The sequence below is a fragment of the Maylandia zebra genome, linkage group LG4, assembly GCF_041146795.1.
Source record: "Maylandia zebra isolate NMK-2024a linkage group LG4, Mzebra_GT3a, whole genome shotgun sequence".
Taxonomy (NCBI): Eukaryota; Metazoa; Chordata; class Actinopteri; order Cichliformes; family Cichlidae; genus Maylandia; species Maylandia zebra.
In genome coordinates this window covers 6,790,183-6,808,905 of record NC_135170.1, presented here as the reverse complement: position 1 = coordinate 6,808,905, position 18,723 = coordinate 6,790,183, and positions in this window count along the sequence as shown.

Below are 18,723 nucleotides of genomic sequence, written 5' to 3'. Positions count from 1 at the left end.
AGATATCAGTTGTCAAACCCCACCACTTATTTATTATGCCGTGTGCCTTTTGTGTCCAGCTTGAATTACTCTGTTGAACTCACACTGAGGTGAGTAAGGTAAATGTAACACAATGCCACTGAAACATAAGAAGTGAAAAATACAATCAAACATTAGATGTCAGTGCAAAGTGTGAAATCCATAAAAAATCAAATGTAATGAGTCTGCTGCATTATGACACAGCTTTGAGAGAATATAATAAATAAATAAAGATGTAACACTTTATGCAGGTTTTTGATTAATTTTCTTTTTTTCTTTGCTTGAAGTGAAACAAACGACTGCCTGGAAGGTAAGAAATTAATCTTGAAGGAAGTGTTTTATTTTCCAGGTGTAGGAATTGGAATGTAGTTGATTGTAATGTGTGCTAATTAATTTCTCAGTCACCTCTCAAATATAAATCTCTATATGTGTAAATAAACTTTAAACATAAATCAAGGACATTTGTGTTTGGTTTGTAAAAATCCTTAACAAAATCCTATCAATACTGTGCAGTGTGCAAAAATTGCAAAAACAAGACAAGACGATACAGACACAAGACAGTGCAATGGAAATGTGCAAAACACTGAGTACTGTGCAAAAAGTAGCTTGGTGTCTGAAGGTGTGTGTGAGATACTACAGATAAGTTCTTGGTAGTGACGTATATGAAGGTGTGCGTGTGTGTGTCATTCCAGTCACTGAATGACTGGAACTCATTTCTCCAGCTTACTCGCCCGTCTCTCTGTTGTCTCTTTATCATTCACACAGAGTCAATGAAAGCTGTATAAACATCTTTGCACTCAACCCTTCTCTGTTCGCTGAGCAAACATAGTAGCCAATAGCTTACTCTGTGTGCACTTGATGGAGAATGTAGGTTTGTTTGGGGAAGCTAACATACCTTAGTTCCTTCCACAAATATTACCTGTGATAATGCATTGCTAAAAGGGCAAGGCAATTACTGACCACAGAGTGTGTGCGCGCGTGTGTGTAGGTGTCTACCCAGGAGGATATGTTTACACTGCCAGTGACCCTTATCACTAAGTTCCAACTTAATCTACGAAATGAGACATATGGGAAAAAAGGATAGAAGCTGATTTTATGACAGCATTAAAGACAAAGAATGAAACTGAAATGACCTGGAAAATTACATTGTCCTGAAGGAATGTACAGGCAGACTTCAAGATATTGACACAAACAGAAAGTGCCCATTGTATGGTGGGTGTAATATTGAGCTACCGTATAATATCTTTGGCCAGTATTGATTAGCAAGTTAACATTAAAGGTGTGGGGCTAGTTATTTGCTAATCAATCCTAATTAAAGAAGCTATAATAAATATTTTATATTACTAGTCGATTACAATGATATGTGTGGAGGGGCGTGGTTTGTGGCGCGGCTGCGGGGGAGGTGGACACACCTGAGCTTGATCAGCTCATCACACCTCCCCTATTAAACGTGCTGGGACCTAAGAAGCTTTGTTGTTGTATATGTGTGGCTGGCAGCTGAAAAGCTGCAGCCGAGGGTTTAAGGAGCAGCAACTGGGAATAAAAAGTGCTGAAAGAATGCAAATATATGATTGTGTTCGTCATTCTTTCCACAATATGTTAAAATTCTCTTACAATAACAAGCAGAGTTTGTGACTACTTCTAGAAAATCCCACTTTTCTCTTTTCAGTGCAGCCGATTTTTCTCAGCTTACTGCGGTCATTTACACAGATGGTTGGATACATTTTTTGTCCAACTACACCAGAGCATGGAATAGCTTGTTAAAATTGTACAGGTCTCAATAAAATAAGAAATGTGTCCAGGAGCAACAAGCGTAAACATAAGGTCCAATAATACAGTCTATGACAGTGATTAACTTAAAAAAAGTGCTTCCAAGTTTAATAGCCAAAGAACATTTTGGAGTTTTGTGCTTTGTTGCTGATTATTTCTTCAGTAGACCCAAGTGTTGAGACAATGACGTCTGGAAAAAGCAACAAAGATGCTGAAAGGCAGGAGCAGACTGACCAAGTTTACTGATAAAATCCAAAGGCAAGATAATCTAAAATGTCCAAAGAAAACAAAGACTAATGAAACAATTAAAAGAGACAAAAAGACAATAAACTATTTTTAACATAATAAGCAATAAAGACTGGCTGGAGGGGAAATTCTCATTTTCATAATATTAACTTTGCAAATTAAAAAAAAAATACACTTACAGATAACCACTAAGTTTTAATGTGGTGACAGAGTCTGAACAACTTGGAAATGAAAAGAGTCTAACCACTGGTGTGTTCAGGTGAATCATCTTGAGCATAATCACATGTTTACTCTTTTTAACCAGAAGACAAGAGACAGCAAAGGCTCAGAGGAAAAACCTCAGCTTACCATCAATGTCAAAACAAATGACACCAGAGGAGTCGTGTGTGTCACAGTGCGTAGCCTTAAGTTCCTGACCAATGTCACTGTGTGATCACTTGCACTGATTCTCACAGCAGAAGATGAGGCAGTCCTTGTGAATCCCGACACAGTGTAGCAATACTTTAATGTGTCACTCTGGTGTGGCAGGACCTGCTCTACATAAGTCAGTCACAGTGCCCTGACATGCAAGCACATACACACATGTTGCTTTCACAAACCTCTAATAGACCCCTGGTGACTAATAATTATAGATCTCTTTAGTCACTTATAATGCATGTATACGCTTTCATTATTGTTTATTTTGACCTGTATTAACTTAAATTTAACAGTATGGCTCTGTCCTGGGACCATCCTGCCCTTCCATGGATATATGTTAACAAAAAGCACATGTAAACTAAGGAAAAACTTTTTTCATCAGAAATCATTTTTGCAAAAAACATGATAGCAGCTTTGCCATCAGAAGACAGTATTGCCTTCTTTGCCTAGACATCATGACTTGGTGAAAGTTTGACCAATCGTGAAGACTTAATATTGCAGTTTTTTTCCTGTTTGTTTCAATTACAAATTATTGATGATTTAAAAATGCTAAAATATTCATTGGATTCATTGGTCAACTAGGACATACCTCAAGTACTTATGATCTTTTACATCTGATGTGTGTTTGAAAATGTGTCGTATTACTTTTTTGATGAACTTTGATTCATCTATCAAGAGAATATCATTCCAAAAAGTCTGGTCTTCAGAATCAGAATCAGTTTTATTGACCAAGTACATGTACACATATGAGGAATTGCACCGTGTGAAGCTCCAGAAGCTCTTTCCTTGTATTTTCATTGGCAAACTGTTGTCTTGCTCTAACGTTCTTTTTGGAGATCTTTCCGACAAATAATATATTCACACAGTCATTCTGAAATTAGATACATGCACTTCAATGACAGAATTACCTGTTGAAATTGATCAGATTTAGGTTTGTTAACTTCTTTTGACCCTTCGGGTGCTGGCAGCCTTTCGATTTAAAAAACACATTTTTTTGGTCCAATAAAATTTTGTATTTCACATCATTTGGAGCTTTGATTACATACTTCATCAGTTGTAAAACTTGGCAATACAGCTTCACACACTTCTATTCAAGAGGCTTTATTAGTAATTTTACAGGGATCTACTTATTTGATACCATGACTGTAAGATGCCCTGCTAATCATGTGGGATAACCATATAATGGAAGTTAATGGAAGTATATAAAATCGATTCATAAGGAAACAACAAGCTGAACAAAGAGCATGTGAGTCTGTCTGTGTCAGTGTATCTCTGTCTGATCGTATCAATAGCAGTCTTCTAAAGGTTAGAATCGCTACAAACGAGGAAGATGAGTGGCAGGAAACATTTAAACAGCGCTGATAAAACACAGTGCTGTCCAAGTTGATGCACATAACTCAGCCCCCCAACACACACACACACACACACACACACACACACACACACACACACACACACACACACACACACACATAGATTGAAAATGAAATTTCGAAATACTTTTAAAAATTTTTTACAGCCTTTTCTGCTGTTTCGAGCCAATAGGTGCTACAAATACAGATGTTTTAGGATTGTTGTGAAGCACACACACACAGATAGACACATACAGACACACACAAAGAGACCCACACAGATACAGAATTGCATTTAAAGCGAGTCTGATTGATATTCAGGAGCCTTTCAGTGTTTCTTTAAGCCTGTATCTCTGCTCTGTCGAGACGATGACAGGCAGACTTTACTGATAAGCAGCTGTATCAGCACCAGGAACAACACATCAGTCTAACGCAACTGCTGTGGTGAGCTTGTGTGTGTGTGTTTCTCGATTAGGGACAGATTTACTGATTTAAGTGGGGCAAACAAGTATGAGGCTGTATTCCCAAAAACACACTGATAGAAGTGATGGGAAGTTCTGAGTGTAATGTGCTAATAGAGCAGTACAGTAAACACAGAAGCAGCTAGTTGAGTTTAGATAATGGCCAACATGCTACCAAGATCAGTGCAGATTAGCAGGTGAAAAATGAACCCACTTGATGACTTTTTCAGCAACATTACATGTGAGGCTGCAGGTATTCATGACAGTCAATAAATAACAAATAATTGTTAGATTCAGGCATTAATCTGATTGCTTCACATGCGCCCTGTAAACTTTTACATTTTGACAGATATTTCAATGTGTTATATGTAACAGATCTGAAAATAGCAAGCTCTGCATGTGCTTCTGATAATAGGTGCAATTTGCAGTATGTATGATTTATTTAAATACTCTTCAGTGAAACCTTTGCATGTTGTGTTCTCCTAAAATATACAATGAGCCTAGCTGCAAAGACAACAATCTTTCATCTGTAAAATTGATGTTGCACCTCTTCGGGGCGACCGTGGCTCAGGGGGTTGGGAAGCCAGTTCGATCCCCAGCTCTTTCTGTCTCGGTCGTTGTGTCCTTGGGCAAGACACTTTACCCTGCCGCCTACTGGTGTTGGCCAGAGGGGCCGGTGGCGCGATATGGCAGCCTCACTTCTGTCAGTCTGCCCCAGGGCATCTGTGGCTACAACTGGAGCTGCCTCCACCAGTGTGTGAATGAATAGTGGAATTGTAAAGTGCTTTGAGGGCCCCAAAAAGCGCTATATAAATGCAATCCATTATTATTTATTAAATGATGACAGTAGGTTTATGAATTTTCAGCTCAGTTCAGTTTTATTTATATTCCAAATCACAACAACAGCCGCCTCAAAGCACTTTCGATTGTACAGCAAAGATCCTACAAAAGCACTAAAAGTCAAAAACAGGTTTGGGGCCAGCACATGTGGGCCTTAGCTGCTTGTGTAATTTTAAGTGACTGTGATTGTCTGATGTGTATCTGTGCCTCACACTGCTTCATTCTCCTCAAATGGCCTGTTTCACGGCCATTAGAGTGTATTCAAATTATAAATCTTAATGCTGTGTTGGAAACATTTCTACCTCTTTATTTAATATAACTAAAGATAATATGATCGTGGAGAGTAATGAGCTCAAGTTTCATAGCAATCTTATTATGGCCGTTGTGTTTTTCTTCTCACCATGCAGTAAATGTATTTCATTCCACTGCTAACTTCATCATCTGTTGCTGTTCATTAAAAACATGATATGATCACTATCTCATACCAGCTTTTAATATCAGCGTCTGAACAATAAGCAACACATTGTCATGATTAAATGAACTATAAAGTATATATAATAAAACCAAAAGAAAGCATTAACTGCTTTTTAATACAATGCACATTCATTCCACTCAGTCAAGGTTTTCATTAGATGTTAAACTTAAAGAGGTTATTTGTGATTTATTCAAATAGTTGTTTCAAACTTGTGCTTGTTGAAATCTCTAGATAGGGGCCTGCATACATGTATTTTTCTTTTTTTGGCCAGTAGTTACATTTCGAAGGCCTAAGAATTCACATCTTTAAATAAATTCCAATTTCCTAGGATTTATTTAAATCCAGTCTAATAAATGATTTTAGACAAGCTACATAGTGCTTTTTTGAGAATGAATGCAGATATCTGATTAATATTCATGCTGGTTGTAATAAAAGATTATTTCACCTTTATTAATGCAGCAGACAGTGTTTGGCACACTAACAGAGTTTTGTTTGCTTTCCAGTTGTTAAAACACCCACCAATTTTCCTCCCCAGTGCGTGGTAGGACCACAATGTGGCAATTCCATTTTATTTCTCTGGTCTAAGTCCAACATGTTGCCATGGATATGTGTCCCAGCCACTGGGGACGCATGTCGAAGCTCACTTTCATGGTTGATTCCAGCAGGTGGCTATGACTTGTGCTAATCGAGACTGCTTCATCCGAGATATACCTCACACTGGGTGAATTAGCAAAAAAGGAAATGCAAAGGTATTTTGAGATCAATCTAATAAATAATTATTATTTTTGCTTCTTTTGTAGTTGCATGAGATTTATTAACTTTGTGTTCTTTTTGAGCATTTAGTCCCTTCAGCCTCAGTATTACAGGCCTAGCTGGTCACCCTCTGCTCACTAGGAACAAATATTCCTAGCCCCTAATTCATTGCAAAGAAAGTGCTGCAATAAAACCTCCAGAAATAATTATTTATTTGATTTGATTTGCAAATGTTTTTGTCATGGGTATTGGGTTTCACCCCTGTATAATGCAGGGTACTCTCGTATGTTTTATGATGTGCCAGAAACGGCTTGATGGACGATCTCATGTAACTCCTCCCACTTAGTGCTGGATTGAAAAGTCCCAAGGGTCCTTACAGGTTGTGAGGGGGGATGTTGTCAGACATATCTGTACATACAAAAATAGAAAGGGGAAAATAGGTTAAGAAAGGCACATGGATTAAAAAAACACTGAAAAGAAAAAGAAACCAAACAAGAAATGAGAGAAGGTTAAAGAAGTGGTCAAAAAGCCTCAGGGCTTTTGGTATCCTTTCCTTCAATCAATAAAGCTCATTTGAGCCATTGATCCCCCTATTTCCTGCACACACACCTGCTACCCTCTATGAGAGAAGAGGCAGAAAAATGGCAATAACAACATTTTACAGACAATGACAGCAGTGCAGTTCAATATTTTTGATGGTGGTGGAGTAAAACAGAGTTAGTAGAAGAAAGAAAAAGGGATATTTCTGTGCTGGGACAGAGATAGTGAGATGAAATTGGGCATTGGTCCTATCCTTAAATAAGTATGCTGATCCCTTTTACTGTCACAACTGGAACCAAGAAGAATTGGTAATGGAATAGACTTGTTGTTGCATGTTCTGTCTAGGAGACCCTTTGTGAATCTTAACTCATTAAATAAAAAAAATACTACATGGTTCCCTGATGAGAAGAATAGTACTTTTAAAGTGTTTACATTCAATCATTTTCATACGTGGCACTAAAGTCAAAGATTAAACCCCACCAGAGCCACAGATGTACAGTTATAACTGTGGCCCAATGATCAGGTATAGGAGAAGATGCTTGCCTTCAACTTCAACTTAGCTAAGCACAATTAGAGTGCCAGCAACACCAGCAGTTAGTGTGGGTCTTTCTCAATGACCAGGTTCACTTCATATTGTATAATAAATAACTTCAGCCTCCCTTCATCCGTCTGCTGAAATTAAATTCATCATTTCACTTAGTTGCCATTATGAACCAATTGTGTGTTACTAACAATAATGACTATTATTCATCTTTATTTAGCAGAAAACACAAGCATTTCACATCCTCATCCTAGTGCATGAAAAACTCCCATTCCCCCTTATGAGGTGTCCCTTGGAGGCAGGCATAGCAATATTGCACTCTTGGATATAACACCCCACTTAAGCTGCCAGGTCTGCTGTAGGAGGCTTGAGGCAAGGCAGTGATGTAAGTCACTGTAATTATAATATCAGCCAAGAGACCTTTGTATTTTGCACGCTGATAAGCTTTTTTTTAAACTCACTAATTTGTTTCCCTTTTTTATGATTTGTATATTTCAGTTTTACTCGTTGATGTAATCACAAAACTCACTTGGTCAGATTTAGGTGTTAAATTTAATTTGATTACATATAGTTAAAGAGAAAAAACACGTTTCCTCAAACATTAAACATTTATGTTGTAATATGTCAAAAACATGCAGAGTGCATTGAAACGCGATGCTAAAGGGCATCACATTTCATTGCTGAGCATTTCTTGCACCCTCTGTATGTTATCCTCAGTCAGACATATTAATCTAGTAAAGTGTAACTTTGTGCATCAGGGAGGCAGGACAATATATGTCATGGAAGGTTTTTTTTAACATATATTAAACACCTGATGAGCAGGCATTTAACTGAGTTTAACAGAGAGAACAGTTTGGTCAGGCGCCCCGAGCTGTTGTCTCTGACGATGGGCGCGGCAGTCGCTGTCTTATACACAGAGTGAGAAACACAGAGACAAAGAACATTCCACAGCACTTACCCACTGCCACATATCATGTGGGGGCGAGAGAGTTACAACCTTGTTTTTCTCTTAACAGAGTCAGGCTCACCTACTCTACACTGCTGTATTGTGGTATTTCAAATAAATAGTTTTGTATCAATTGAAGTCATAGTTTACATTTGATGACTGTTTCACAGCCATTTTATGGGGATATGCAAATTTGTGTTCAGAACTACAGGGAGTGCAGAATTATTGGGCAAATGAGTATTTTGTCCACATCATCCTCTTCGTGCATGTTGTCTTACTCCAAGCTGTATAGGCTCGAAAGCCTACTACCAATTAAGCATATTAGGTGATGTGCATCTCTGTAATGAGAAGGGGTGTGGTCTAATGACATCAACACCCTATATCAGGTGTGCATAATTATTAGGCAACGTCCTTTCCTTTGGCAAAATGGGTCAAAAGAAGGACTTGACAGGCTCAGAAAAGTCAAAAATAGTGAGATATCTTGCAGAGGGATGCAGCAGTCTCAAAATTGCAAAGCTTCTGAAGCGTGATCATCGAACAATCGAGCGTTTCATTCAAAATAGTCAACAGGGTCGCAAGAAGCGTGTGGAAAAACCAAGGTGCAAAATAACTGCCCATGAACTGAGAAAAGTCAAGCGTGCAGCTGCTAAGATGCCACTTGCCACCAGTTTGGCCATATTTCAGAGCTGCAACATCACTGGAGTGCCCAAAAGCACAAGGTGTGCAATACTCAGAGACATGGCCAAGGTAAGAAAGGCTGAAAGACGACCACCACTGAACAAGACACACAAGCTGAAACGTCAAGACTGGGCCAAGAAATATCTCAAGACTGGTTTTTCTAAGGTTTTATGGACTGATGAAATGAGAGTGAGTCTTGATGGGCCAGATGGATGGGCCCGTGGCTGGATTGGTAAAGGGCAGAGAGCTCCAGTCCCACTCAGACGCCAGCAAGGTGGAGGTGGAGTACTGGTTTGGGCTGGTATCATCAAAGATGAGCTTGTGGGGCCTTTTTGGGTTGAGGATGGAGTCAAGCTCAACTCCCAGTCCTACTGCCAGTTTCTGGAAGACACCTTCTTCAAGCAGTGGTACAGGAAGAAGTCTGCATCCTTCAAGAAAAACATGGTTTTCATGCAGGACAATGCTCCATCACACGCGTCCAAGTACTCCACAGCGTGGCTGGCAAGAAAGGGTATAAAAGAAGAAAAACTAATGACATGGCCTCCTTGTTCACCTGATCTGAACCCCATTGAGAACCTGTGGTCCATCATCAAATGTGAGATTTACAAGGAGGGAAAACAGTACACCTCTCTGAACAGTGTCTGGGAGGCTGTGGTTGCTGCTGCACGCAATGTTGATGGTGAACAGATCAAAACACTGACAGAATCCATGGATGGCAGGCTTTTGAGTGTCCTTGCAAAGAAAGGTGGCTATATTGGTCGCTGATTTGTTTTTGTTTTGTTTTTGAATGTCAGAAATGTATATTTGTGAATGTGGAGATGTTATATTGGTTTCACTGGTAAAAATAAATAATTGAAATGGGTATATATTTGTTTTTTGTTAAGTTGCCTAATAATTATGCACAGTAATAGTCACCTGCACACACAGATATCCCCCTAAAATAGCTAAAACTAAAAACAAACTAAGAACTACTTCCAAAAACATTCAGCTTTGATATTAATGAGTTTTTTGGGTTCATTGAGAACATGGTTGTTGTTCAATAATAAAATACAACTTGCCTAATAATTCTGCACTCCCTGTAGAATGCTCTTTGCAAAAGAGGAAAAAGAAACTCTCCTAATAGATGCGTCACATCACTGCTGCACAGTAAAGCATGAATAAATCATTTATATTAAAGCTACCTGAACATGCTAATAAAAATAGTATAGTAAGAATAGTAAGTTTTTGCTAGCATGTGCTAATACTAAAAAGTTTTGGTTTTTCTGCTTTTTTAGGAGAGGCTTCAATTTCTAAAACTTTATTTGTATTGCACAATTAAACCTACTATAGCTGACCGAAGTGCTTTATAGGTTCAGCTAGAAATAAAACAATGATAAAGGACAATAAAAACAATAAAATACACTAAAATAAAATAATATAAAATACAATAAAGCAGGCTGAGACTTACATGTCTGTGCACATATTAAAAGTCGGGGAAAGCAGGTGAGATTTGAGGCCGGATGAAGGTCTGTTAATTATTATAAAGATGTGATTAGCCCTTTCAGCATGAATTATGACAACCTCAATCAGCCTCAATCAAGCATGAAAAAATTATTTTTGAACTTCATTTTTTAAACATGTATTTTTCAAATAGTACATGTCCACTTATGTGGACGACATCACCTTTGGAGTGGGTGACAGGGTATGGAGTGACACATCAGTGTCCAATGTAGTGGTTTATGTGCAAGTAATACCATCAACACTGACACAAACACAAGAAAACAGCCTTTGAATAGCTGTCCACTGTAGTGATCACTATGCGTGAAAGGGTTCAGCAGGCGTTTCCACAGGTCAGGTCCTAAAACTGGAAAAAGACCAGTTCCATATATCTTTTGTCCAGAGAACATTCAGAATCATCCGATTAGCAGACCTCAGTGTCCTTGATGAGTTGTGGATACTTAAAAGCACAGATAAATAAGGAGGGGCGAGTTCATTTAAAGCCTAAAAACAAGCAACATAATCTTAAAATCTGAAAGGAACTAGAAGCCAGCGGAAGAGGATGAAACTGGGGTGATGTGCTCTCGCAGTGGCATTTCACACTAACTACTGAATAAACTACTGAGTTCAGTATCGGGTTCTCCTGAACCCGATACTGAACACAACATATGAAATGCAGCTTTGTAGTCAACAGAGGTGTTTGTTTACATTTCTTCTACTACTGTGGAAAAAGTGTCAGTACATGATAATTCCACATTTGTCAAGTATGATGAATCAGTTGGCCACATGTCATAACAGTAATGCCATTTGGTGCACATCTTGAGCCAAGATGACTCACAATAAGAGTCCATCCACTTTTAGCATGGGAATCAAAAGCAAAACCAAAGCAGCATTTGGAAATTTTATATGAGCCTAAGTAAGGGTCAGAAACATGAAATGCTATGAAATGTAAACTAATTTGATTTTAAATTATCATTATAATTGTTTAGGGAGAATAGCTTTGCTGCTTGTGTTTACAAAATCATAAATTTCAGGAAGTATTATGACAGAAAATCCAGAGCTCTATAATATAAAATGTAACCAGCATTATTTCTGCTTTTAGACTATTATGAGTGAGCAAGTCATGAAGTGTTTCCTCCAGGTTAAGCACATCTAATTTTTATTTAAGTCATCAGTCACATTTTGGCAGTTTGTAGTAGAGCACACACTGATGCTAGAGCTGGCTTGGGTACAAAATTGAGCCTGCAGGACAAAACTCTCGCTGGTGCTGCTTACACCAGTGCTACTGTAACATTAGTAGATTAATCAGAGAGGATCTATCTTCGAACAGTGCTGAGACATTAAAATGTAACAGCCCAAAGCTACACATTTTGTCACCTCACTTAGGATTTCAAATACAATTTTACTTATACTTTTTTTTTGTTTCAGAATCAGAAATAAGTCAATTATTTACCTCAGGATATTTAATGCCATGTTCTTTTCTCTTTGATGAGATTTTATCACCAAGCTAATGTCTGAAAAAGCTACATGCTGGAGCTAACTGTAGCTGAGGTGGTGCTTGAGACTCCAGATAAATGTTAAATGATAAATGATACACTTTCTTTTCCTGGGGGTAGGTTTGAATCCATACTGTAATATATACTTTAATATGCATTCATACTGTAATATGAGTAATATATGCTGCTGTATATAGCAGCATATATTACTCATACACATATATATGCATACACATATATGAAATATATGTGCTATATTTTTTTTTAAGCTGAGCCAGCAGAAAAAAGGCATAAATGAATGTGCTCGCTATACATTAACCCATCCAGTCAGTTTGTGATGACCTGTGATTAATAGGCTTCTCTTGTTTGTTCCATTCTCATACACATTACAGATATCTAATAAGGTTAAATCTGTTTGGGGCTTGTGGTAGCTGATATGATGCTAGTGCCGTGCTCCTGTGTCTTCAACTAAGTGTTTTGAGTTGTGATCTCTTTTTTAGTTACGAGTATTTTTAGTTTTGTGTTCTTGTTTTTACTTTTTGTAAGGATTCCTGTTTAGAATAGAATAGAATAGAATAGAATTCAACTTTATTGTCATTGCACATGCACAGGTACAGGGCAACGAAATGCAGTTTGCATCCATCCAGAAGTGCTTTAGTGATATAGATATATTACAATATATATATTAGCAATAATATAGATATGTGAGTATATTACAGAAATGGGTCTATTATGGTATGTTATAATGTACACGGTATGAAGTATGTTGTGAATATTCTATAACTATAAGTATGTACAGGCTGTAGTGAGTACAAGCTATGTACAGGCTATGAACAGGATATAAATATGAAAAACTATACAGAATATGAAATAAATAACTTTACAGAATCTGAGATATACAGTTATACAGAAATGGGAACTATGCAAGTTGTAAACAGTTGTAGGATTAAAGATTATCGAATGTACAGAATGATTATTTACACAGAGCTATACAGTAGTGCAGTTAAGATAAGTGAGGGTGTAGATAGTTTCTACAGAGGCTATATAAAGTGCTAGTGGTTGTGAGTGGTGGTTCAGTCCATGTTATTATTGTGTGTTTGAGGGTACAGTTGTCCATTGTGGGTGTGTGTATGTTCAGTCCATGTGTTAACGTGGGTCAGATGTCAGCAGGCAGAGTTCAGGAGTCTGACAGCTGTGGGGAAGAAGCTGTTCCGGTACCTGGTGGTCTTAGTCCGGAGGCTCCTGTAGCGCCTCCCAGAGGGCAGGAGGGTGAAGAGTCCATGTGATGGGTGACTGGGGTCTTTGATGATTTTCCCAGCCCTTTTCAGACACCGCTTCCTGTAGATGTCTTTTATGGCAGGAAGTGGTGCTCCGGCGATGCGCTGGGCAGTTTTCACAACCCTCTGCAACGCCTTCCGGTCCGAGGCAGAGCAGTTCCTGTACCAGACTGTTATACAGTTGGTCAGGATGCTCTCGATGGTGCAACGATAGAAGTTCACCAGGATGTCTGAGGACAGGTGGTTCTTCCTCAGAGTCCTCAAGAAGAAGAGGCACTGGTGAGCCTTCTTGACCAGCTTGGAGCAGTTGGTCGTCCAGGTGAGATCCTCGGAGATGTGGACTCCCAGGAACTTGAAGCTGCTCACACGCTCCACAGCCGTCCCCTTAATGTGGATGGGTGGATGTGGGTCAGCATTCCTCCTGTAGTCCACGGTGAGCTCCTTGGTCTTCTCGGTGTTAAGCAGCAGGTTGTTTCTGTCGCACCACTCAGCCAGACGATCCACCTCCTCCCTGTAGGCGGCCTCATCGTTGTCACTGATGAGGCCAATCACCGTGGTGTCATCTGCAAACTTAATGATGGTGTTGGAACCATCAGCAGGTCTGCAGTCGTGGGTGAAGAGGGAGTAGAGGAAAGGGCTCATCACGCAGCCTTGTGGTACACCGGTGTTCATCGTGATTGTAGATGAGCAGCGGTTATCCAGCCGGACATGTTGGTCAGGAAGTCCAGTAACCATTTGCAGATGAGGGAACTGATGCCCAGGTCTGTCAGTTTCCTGATGAGTTGTGAGGGGTGGATTGTATTGAACGCTGAACTGAAGTCTATAAACAGCATTCTGGCGTAGGTGTTGTTGTTGTCCAGGTGTGAGAGGACAGAGTGCAGTGCGATGGAGACTGCATCCTCTGTGCTCCTGTTCTGGCAGTATGCGAATTGGTGGGGGTCCAGGGTGGGGGGGAGACAGGATTTGAAGTGTGCTAGGACCAGTCGCTCTAAGCACTTAGTGATGATGGGGGTGAGTGCTACTGGGCGGTAATCATTGAGGCAAGATGGGTTGGAGTTTTTGGGTATCGGGACGATGGAGGTGGATTTGAAGCAGGCCGGTACCACAGCGTGGGCCAAGGACAGATTGAATATGTCTGTGAGCACTCCTGCAAGCTCCCCAGAACACGCTCTGAGAACACGCCCGGGGATGCCATCAGGGCCTGCAGCCTTGTGGACATTGATCCTGCTCAGCACCGCTCCTACATCGGTGGGGGAGAGAGTCAGAGGTTGGTGGTCTGGCGTCATGTCTGCTTTGGTTGTGGTTGTGGGGTTCCCTCGCTCAAAACGAGCATAAAAGTTGTTGAGCTCGTTGAGGAAGGAGACATCAGAGGATGCGGGGGAGGGTTTGGTGGTCCTGTAGTCTGTAATGGTCTGGAGTCCTTGCCACATGCGTCGGGGGTTGGAGTTGGAGAAGTGTTCTTCTACCTTCTTTTTGTAATGGTGTTTGGCTTTTTTGATGCCCTTCTTTAGATTAGCCCTGGCTGTGCTGTAGGCGTGTGCATCTCCTGACCTAAAGGCGGTGTTGCGGGCCTTCAGGAGGAGACGAACATCCCGGTTCATCCAAGGCTTCTGGTTGGGGTACATGGTGATCCGTTTCTGGGTGATGACACTGTCTGTGGTTTCGGAGATGTAATCCAGTACAGATGAGGCGTACTGGTCCAGGTCTGTGTGGGTGAACATATTCCAGTCTGTGTTTTTAAATCTGTCCTGGAGCACTGCGTCTGTCCCCTCTGGCCACACTTTAATTGTCCTCACAGCAGGTTTCACACGTTGGATGAGTGGTGAATACCTAGGTGTGAGGAACAGGGAGAGATGGTCCGATTGTCCAATGTGGGGGAGGGGTGTGGCTTTGTAGGCTCCAGCCTACTTTGAAGTCTTTTGGTGATTTTGGTGATTTCATGTCTCTGTTTATTCTCCCTTTGTCTTTGTCAAATTTGTAATTCTCAGGCTCAGTGCTAGTTTCCTTTTTTATTTTGATAGTCTCTTTTGCTGCATGCGTTATGCAGTGTTGGGGAGTAACAGAATACATGTACCGGCGTTACGTATTTAAAATACAAAATATGAGTAACTGTATTCCGTTACAGTTACGGTTTAAAAAGGTGGTATTTAGAATACAGTTACTTTGTTGAAATAAATGGATTACACGGCGCTCTTTTCCTGCTTCATATGTTAGGCTATGCCCTCTCTATTTTTGGTAATTCCATGTTGGTGGAAACCCAAACAAAACACACATTAAGAGGCTCTAATGCCTGGGCCTCAGTCTCGCGGCCCATGTCACCCCTACTTGCAGCCCACATGATGATGTGAAGAAATATTTTTCAGTGTACTCGGGCAGTGTACTCTGTGCTGCAGGGAGAATGGACTGCCATACCCGTGATGTGTGTGTGAGCGCGAGGAGGGAGAAAAAGGAGAGTGGAAAAGTACGAGTTGTCATCGAGCAGAAACAGGATCTGTTCGTGTTTTCCTCTGAAACAATAAGTTCCGTTGGAGCAGCCTTTCAACGCCTCTCTCTCTCTCTTGCTAGCAAAATTGACCCAGACAACAAAGTAAAGCTAGTTTTTGGCTAAGAGCCCGACACGGAACCCGATGTATTAGCCAGAGGTCCCTTTACTACAGTTCGGAGCCGCGGACCTGTTTTATATACGTGGAATAGTTCTCTATACGAGATGTCTACACCCTAAAATACACAGCAATAGTACATTCATGTAGTTGTAAATAGCATGATAATATATTAAGTAATCCAACGTATTCAGAATACGTGACTCTCATTGAGTAACGTAACGGAATATATTACAAAATACATTTTGGCGCATGTATTCTGTATTCTGTAATCTGTAGTGGAATACATTTTAAAAGTAACCTTCCCAACACTGCCGTTATGTTCAGTTTTGTGTCCCATGTCATTGTTCTGACTTTGTTCACCTGTGCCTTGTTTTCCCCAGCTGTGTTCCAAAGTTTCACTTTGTTCTTTGTCATGTCCCTTCATGCTGTTTGCCTGCCAGTCTATCAGTCTGCTCCAGTTAATACTGCTGTTTTTTCAAAAGCTTGCTGATGCTAGCTAGTAAAACTACATTTTAAATGTATGTTTTTCTGAGGAGTCCTGCATTCTGGATCAGCTCTCCACCACCTGCACAGCACATCGTGACAGTGAGTTTATAATATAATATTAAATAACTGTGTTTCCTCCACTAACCTCTGACAGCTCACCTAGCAAATATCCCTTTAGGTTTCATGCGGGGTCACTATGGACAGACATGGCCCACAGTGGGCAGTCCACTGCCACAAGATGGCAGTACATTACAAGATTGATGAAAATACTCTTTAAATAAGACAAAATTGGTTTAAGAAGTCTCTCTCATCTGTATTTTGATGTTTATTTATTTGTTTTTGGCGTTTTTTTCAGTTTGGAAGTTCTGTGGAACATTTCTTCTCACAGGACAATAACATCACAGGAGGAAATAACTGATGATGTGATAATTGTAACTCCCTTTGGGTAAAATGAACAGGTATCTGCCTTTTTGTTCTTACATATTTTGACTTATTGCTGTACCAGAGATGGGTTTTTACATTTTTTGGGAATTCAGCCAAAGAACTGCAAGAAAATTCACACATGCACAAAGCAGATTATTGAGATGACTTGTGCATAGAGAGAAGTGTCTGCCAGTTTTAACAGCATCCTCCGGTGAGGGAGTCCTTCTCCAGGAGAAAGTGAGTTTGCCGCCTTATTGGACTGTAAAATCCATCATTATTATGACCTTATAACTGTCTGCAAGGAAAATGTGCAGACATTTCCTGCAAACGTATATATGCGAGGGCAAAGTCTTGCTATTCATTGCAACCCTCATTGCACTGCAGCCATTTTCAACCCTTTGATTCTTTTCTTCTCACCTCCAAAAATAACTGTGACCCTGACATTAAAACCACATTTTGAGCCTCAAAAATGTCTTCAAACTAGTGGGGATGGGCATTTTGTCCCCATTAGGGACTGTTGGTCCCCACAAGTATAGTGGCATGCCAATTTCTGTCCTCACAAAAATGTCTAAACATGTACACACACATACATCTGTATTACTCCAATGGCAGAGAAGAGCCCTCACTCTGGATGACATCATTCTTCATGTGTGAGCACGTTTAGTTTTAGAAAGGCAAGAACTTACGCACATACAAACACTTAGACACAAATCTATGCATAGTCACAATCACGCACACCTACACACTATGAACCCCTGCAGGTCCCGTGAAGACATTTCTGGGAGGACATGAAAAATTAGAGGGAGAGAGACAAGTTTGTCACAACTGTTTGAAATCATTGATACAAGGAGAATGCAAGAGTTGTGACATAAACAATCTCATATATGTACTATTATTCTGTTTTTATGTACCTCCTCCACACCTGTAAACATATTATAGAAACAGTGTGATGAACCTTTCAATCCACAGAGTGCAAGTCACACTAACATGAAATGCTGATATTTTGTCTTTGGCTGAAAACAATAAAATGCTACTGTTAACTGATTTTAGCAAAATAAAATTTAAAGGAAGAAAAGAAAAGAAAAGAAAATATATTTTGACCCCTCATCTTTGTCAAAATGGCCTAAATGGGGGAAAGTACTAATAAGGATGACCACAATTCTTGTTTCGGTTAAATTGGTTTGTATGAATTGGAACTGAACTGTGTGACTTATTCCCTTTATCACCTTTCACATCTTTTCTGTTTCCTTCAGCACTCAGCATTATGTATGCTCTGCCTCAATGCTGCTGTTTACCACAGAAACATACAGCACAGTCACAGACATACCAACCACACACACACTAACATGCAGCCATACAAGACAGACAGATAAACACACAGTTTTGGTGTAAATTCTACTCTCCACCATGACCACACTGAGGTTCGTCACATGGAATTACGTGGAATTGATTCCAGGAAAAAGAGGCTCAAAATGACTAATCGGTTAAATGACTTACCACCATATACTGTCTTTCTACAGGAGACTCATATGACCAAAACTCACCTCTCCATATTTCCTTCACACATTCTCAGCCCGCTACTCAAAACAAAGAGGTTTAGCCATATTAATTAACAGAAAAATGAACTGCACTGTCAGCAGCAGGTCCACAAGGCAGATTAATAATACTTTATCTATGTATTCAAAATATGGATCTGTGTATCACTAGTATATGGACCAAATGTTGATGACCCCTCCTTTGTTTATACCTTCTTTTTTCACTCTCAGTCCCATCCAACTTTATTTATAAAGCACTTTATAACAGCCAGCACAGGACCAAAGTACGGGAAATAAGTAAAGAACAATAGAGAAAACAAAACAGAGAAAATAAAAAATAAAAACAGTATAAAAAACATACAATGAACTAATAAAATAAAATAATCTTTA